The following is a 6,000-nucleotide window of genomic DNA, read 5'->3' on the forward strand; positions in this document are numbered from 1 at the left end:
CCACTTTTCTCCTCCGGCTCAATCTTATAAATTTCCCTCGCGAAGTTGCTAATTCAGTGAAATAAGGTTACTCTCGATCTTAGTTATCCATTCCTTTGTTTTGGCTCTTCTACAATTTCGGGGGGGGCTGACTTCCTTTTTTCCACCTCCCCCGTTCGCTCCAAATTTTTAAAAATTTGTCCCCCTTTTTTTTTTGTCCATATTCCAATTACTCACGGGTTCTTCTTTTAGATCCAAATTTTCAATAGAAGAAGTCAGCGCTCTCCGCCGGATGGCATGCGGCTGCGCTCGGCAGGGATAGCAGAGAACTCAAGCACCACGCTTCTCCCCGGCACCCGATCCGGAGCCTTTAAAAAGGCTCCTTCACGAGTCGGGAGGGCGCTAACGGTGCCAGCCGAGTCTCCATGTCCACGGCCTCCTCTGGCCGTGGTTTTTAAGGGTCCCCGCATCGCCGGTGCGGTAGGACCCAGCCCCTGCCGAGCAGACTCCCTCCGGAGCTCGGAGGGAGTCCGCCATTCGGCGCTGGCGCCAACCCGGAAGTCCTTTCCTTTCATTTGATAAAGCTGAATTCTGAATGGGTACACTGCCCTCTTTTTTAAAGTTTGCAGTGAATATTTCCTCTGTTGTTGTTGAGTTTAAGAGGGGGGGGGGACGGGACCTGAATAAATGAATGGACACCTCTACTCCCTTGAGAACTTCTGAATGAAAGTCACTTTAGATGTTGTGATTGAATCCAGAAATGAAATGTTGAGGCACAAGTTCTGAACCGAAAATAACTGCTAGGATTTGCAAATGAATATTTCCATGTTCTGTTTATAACTAAAGTCATTCCTCCAGTGTGGGTAACTTTCATCCTAGGATTATTTGGTGGTGGTCAGTCATACCTCATCCCTCATCCATGTGTCTGCTTGGCCCTGTGCTGGTTTTGAAACCTAGAACCATTTGCAGCAGAGATTCTGAGTCCTTACAGTCCATGCATCCATATCATGTGCTGAGGGTGTCAGTCTTTGTCTACATCCGCACAGCAGGGTATTCTGTTTTCCTAACATTTTCCTAACTGTTAATTTTTGGGCTTTCACATGATGTAAAACTCACTTCCAGAAATATAGCAGAATATAATGCAAGTTTAGTGCTCCTGTCCATGTTATTTACTTCCAGAAGTAATCCATTCGCAAACAACATGGAAATGAGTACTAAATTTGTGATATATTCTGCTACATTTCTGGAACAGGCTCTTATGATGTGTGAAAGCTCAAACATAATGTGGAAATTAGCAGTTAGGGAAATGTTGAGGGGAAATGGAATAAATCGCTATGTGAATGCAACCTAAGATACCCCCTCCCAATTTGCCCGGGATAGGTGAGGCAGACTAATCCAATACATTTCCTTTTCCATCTCATCTCCAATCAGCTGACCCCAACACAGGTGTGGACAATGCCTTTCTATATAAATGTAGAATCCAGAATTGGCCTCCACAGTCACTTAAGGACTCATTGTTAAAACCATGTTTATGGAAGACAATCTTACTCAGCTATGAGTGATCGCCAAAGAAGAAGATGTGTGTATATGTGTCAGGGTTTTATCAAGCAACGAGATTTACATGAGTGTTTAAGGGTGCATATCTGCCATTTGCACATACCTTTGTTGTCAGAATGCACAAGTCTACCCCATGATTTCTGCATTAAAAATGGAGCCATGAAGATATACTGTACAATTTTCAAGAACAACTGCAGTTCCTTTTCCTTGGCTGAGCTACTTATCCTCTCCAGCCTCTTATTCTAGTCCCAAATTCACTAAGGCATCTAATTTTACTGCTCAACACTATGATCATCTTTCACCTCTATTGCTCCTTTCATTGGCTTCCCTTTCTCTATAATATCCTCTCCAACTCCTGGTACTTTTATGCAGAATCACCAGTTTACTCTTTCTTTTTGCTTAGTGCCTTTTCTCTCTGTGTGTTCACTCCCTACCTTGTCTCTCTGTTGCTTCTTATTACCCCCATAATCTGTTGCCCATTCCCCTTTCACTCCTTGTGGTCCCTTACCAGAGGAATATATATGGGGAAGGACCATAGCAGCGCACCTGTGTCACATGCAGAAGCTTCAGTCTCCAACATCTCCAGGTAGCGTTAGGGAAGACCCCTTTCTGAATCCCTGGAAAGCAAGTCTAGACAAACTGCATTGCATGGATCAATGATCTGACTCAGTATAAGGCATCTTCCTATATGTCCCTTGTGACCCCTTACCGCTGGGATTTCTTGCCCAAACCATCTAGCTAAATCTTTCTCATCCAAGTGCCTCATTTGAGATTCATCTTGCATTCAAACACATCTGCACTGATCCCGTTTTTCTTCATCTTCACATTGCTCCAATTCCCAAACCTTGTGTCACTATTAGATGGTGAACCCTCCATTAGACTGTTTTGGGTTTCTTCTCCATAAAATGCCTCAGCAGTTCTTGCTCACAACAGAAGATTCTTTGCTCCACTTTAGTGAATTATACTATAGTTCTTGCAATCCCCTCCCCACCCACACACTCAGACTCAAGACAGGGAATGGGCCAAATTATAGGCACAGCTTTAGCCAAGCATTTGAAAGCCAGTTTTTCCAGACTCAGAGCATACTTGCTACTAATATGAGAGCTAGAACACTGGAATTCTTAAAGAATTTCTTCAGTCTACATTTGAAAGCAAACCAACCCAAGTCACGCTTCCTCAACTGATACACAGATCAAAACACAGTAACTCTTTGGCATTTTACTTTACCAAATTTGACAGTTCTCAGCTCAAAAGAATGTCCAAACATGCATATCACTTTAGATTAAAATGCAACAAGGACACATGTTGTTGTTTTGAAGCAATGGTGGTTAGAGTGTTGGGCTCAGACCTGAGAGACCATGTTTCAAATCCTCACTCAGCCATGAAGCTCACTGGGTGACCTTGGGTCAGTCACTGTCCCTCAGTCTAAACTACCTCACACAGTTGTCGAGAGGATAAAATGGAGAAAGGGGGATAACATGTATACCACCTTGATCTCCTTAGAAGAAAAATGGGATAGAAATGTAATATGACAATCAGTAAAACAGAACACTGAGAACCAAGAATATTGGAAAGACATGGAATTGAGTACAACCAGACAGAACATGGTTTCCAGAAGAGAGTCTTGCCTAAATATATGACCCAGGAGTGTGTGAAACAGGAAAATTATTCCCCTTACTTTTCTCTGTTTTCTCCCTCCCCCTGCCCCCAGCCTTCACATTTCTAGACCAGATTGAAATCGCCTCATCCACAACCTGCCTGCAAAACTAAAAAAGGAATGATGGGGAAAGATCAGATATTATAATAGTAATTAATAATGATAATGATAATGTTACAAACTGAAGGTTTCAAATCAGTATGTTTTCAGTTAGTATAGTAATTATTGTAAGGAACAGAAGTAGGTGTGTGTGATTGTCGTTTCACCAATGTACTTATAAATAGCATCAAAACCCACCTCAGGTATAACTGTTAATTACTTCTGCCTTTCTTTCTGTCCTGAACCACCAGCAACATACCCGGAATACATTACAAATCCTTTGCAAAATGAGTAGTCACCATAAGACAAAAAATAAATTAATTTTCTGGAGTTAAAGTCTTCTAGGTGTTCAATCCCCCAGTGCCAATGGCATAGTGGTCACATGGGGAACAAATATAGATGCAATGCTGCGTGCCGTTTTCAAACTTTCAAAATAAAAAAGCCATAAGCAGGCATCCAGTAGTCTACATAATCAAATTATGTGTCATGGACTGTGCTTAGGAGGGCTGCTCTGAGGAGGAATGGTGGGAACCTTGCCCTTCCCCTGCTCCTGATCAGGATCCTGAATCTTCCCAGGAGCAGGAAAGTAATATAGATTTGGAACAGTGGTTTGCAGAAGGGCATGGTTCAGAAGGCAGAAGCTGGGAAGAACTGGGTAGGGAACAGCTAGAAGAACTGGGAGAGAGAGAAAGAGTTAACAGACTCATTGTTGCTGGAAAGTGTCCAGCCGCTCAGCCCAAGGTCAAGGAGAGCAGATAAGGTGGCAGCACAGAAAGCACAGTTGTTGAGAGATCAGCTTGCAAGACGCGGAAGTGATGTGGGTGACTAGGGAGGAAGTGGGTGGTACCCTTAATTGGGAGCACCTTCATTCTGAGGAATGGATTCTTTGTTCTCTTGCTGTGATCATTAAAGTTTCTAACTGGTAAGAGACTCCTTTCGCTTTGTTCTGCTTATCTACTGCCAAGGGGGGGGGGGGAGCCAAGTCCCTGAAGCCCGACATTATGTGGAGAGTGGGGCCATAGAAGCAGACCTTGACTCTGCCATTGCATCTTCTGGTGATCCCACCCCTATGCTGCCCACACATTGGTAGCTTCTCTGTAGAAGGCAACTCAGCCCAATGAATGTCTGCTGTCCTTGTGAAATAGAACCCTGTGCAATCAGGATACCTGTAAATGAGGACAGCTCACATCAATAGTTGCCACTGCAGCATCCATGGATGTAGTGGTACCCAGAAAATCTTCCCTAGGAGCCTGTGAAGCCAAAGTCTGCACATGCACCTTTTTTTTTGCTTCCATGGTCATGAGATGGTATTGTGGTTACCCTTTTCTTCCACAATTACTACATATTGCTGAAGGAGGAAATTGGGAATGTGATTCTCTGTCCCACTTCCTTTTTCATATCCAGGGGTGGCATTCAGCTAAGTTCCACTCAGAGTAAGCCAATTGAAATCAGTGCACCTAACTTTTAAACTGTTCTAATTTTGGTTCCTCTGTTTTGTTTTTGCCGGGTTGGTGTTGGTTTAATGTTTAGTTGGCATTGGTGGTTATTTTAATTTGGTTATAACTGTAAACTGTTTGTATTGTTGTTATTAGTATTGTTGTTATTTGTTTCTATTGATTTATTGGTTGGTTGATTTCTTGTATAGGATATTGTGTTTTTAATGTTTGATGTTGTATTGTGTTTTTTATATATATATATATATATATATATATATATATATATATATATATTGTTTTTAATGTTTGATGTTATATTGTGTGTATACACACACACACACACACACACACACACACACACACATATGCTGTAAGCCACCCAGAGTGGCTGGGGAAACTCAGTCAGATGGGCAGGATATAAATTGAATATTACGATTACTATTATGCAAATTCATTCATTTTAATGGTCAACACTGAGTAAAACTTGGTTGAAAACCATCCTATGTGCTTTTCAAGACTCAGATTTTTACTGGATCTGACTTTTGCCCACATCATTCAGAAAAGCAAAATGCGTGTTTGTTTCTGTGCAGGTGGGTGATTCAGGTGAAGAAGGAGAGAAGGGACAAGGGGTGTGGCATCCCTGGCACTCCCTCCAAAACCCAAATGTGCACACGTGAAGGAAATGAACTGGCACTACAAAAAGTCTTGCTTGTATTTGTTTGAGGATTATGGGGTTAATTTGTTGGCTGGTTCACTGTTTTGCCCATCCAAGTTGATAGGCGCCACATATTAATTAGAACATTTCATTGCAAATAATTTCTGCCTGTGAAGGATAGAAGCCGTTGTTTTCCTTGAAGCCTTTGAAATGCAGGTGTATTACAATACAGATCTAGGGGGTTAATTAGTCAGGGACTTATTTAAGTTTCAGACTCAAGGCAAATCACAGAGACAAGGATCACATGCCAGGCAGATGGCTGTCAGAAGATCTACAAGCCTCCTAAGTTGGTAGGATCATACAGCTCGAGGGAGAGCTGGGTCGGGTTTTTTAACTAGTTTATTTTGCTGTAATTTTTTGCTCCAGTTGGGAGGGATGCTTGTGCATGCATGTAAACCTTTCTTACGTTTAATCCTTTCCCCTGAGAACTACCTACTTTAGCTACTTTTATAAACTTTTAAACTTGTTTTATAAAACTTTTGGGGGTTTCTTTTTATTTGCTACCCCATGTTCCAGCCAAGTTCTATGCTGCAGTGGTACCTCTGGTTAAGAACTTA

The 6,000-nt window shown here is 42.1% G+C and overlaps 1 long non-coding RNA gene across 1 annotated transcript in view; it reads left to right on the forward strand.

The window, feature by feature from the left end:
- LOC309341608 overlaps positions 1–5,614 on the forward strand; it is a 31,197-nt gene extending 25,583 nt beyond the window's left edge. The window contains exon 3 of the long non-coding RNA XR_014156425.1: positions 5,319–5,614. This is a non-coding gene — a long non-coding RNA (uncharacterized lncRNA). The remainder of the gene's footprint in view (positions 1–5,318) is intronic.
- The last annotated feature ends 386 nt before the right edge of the window (positions 5,615–6,000 follow it).

The sequence above is a fragment of the Podarcis erhardii genome (assembly GCF_964252035.2).
Source record: "Podarcis erhardii genome assembly, chromosome: 5".
Taxonomy (NCBI): Eukaryota; Metazoa; Chordata; class Lepidosauria; order Squamata; family Lacertidae; genus Podarcis; species Podarcis erhardii.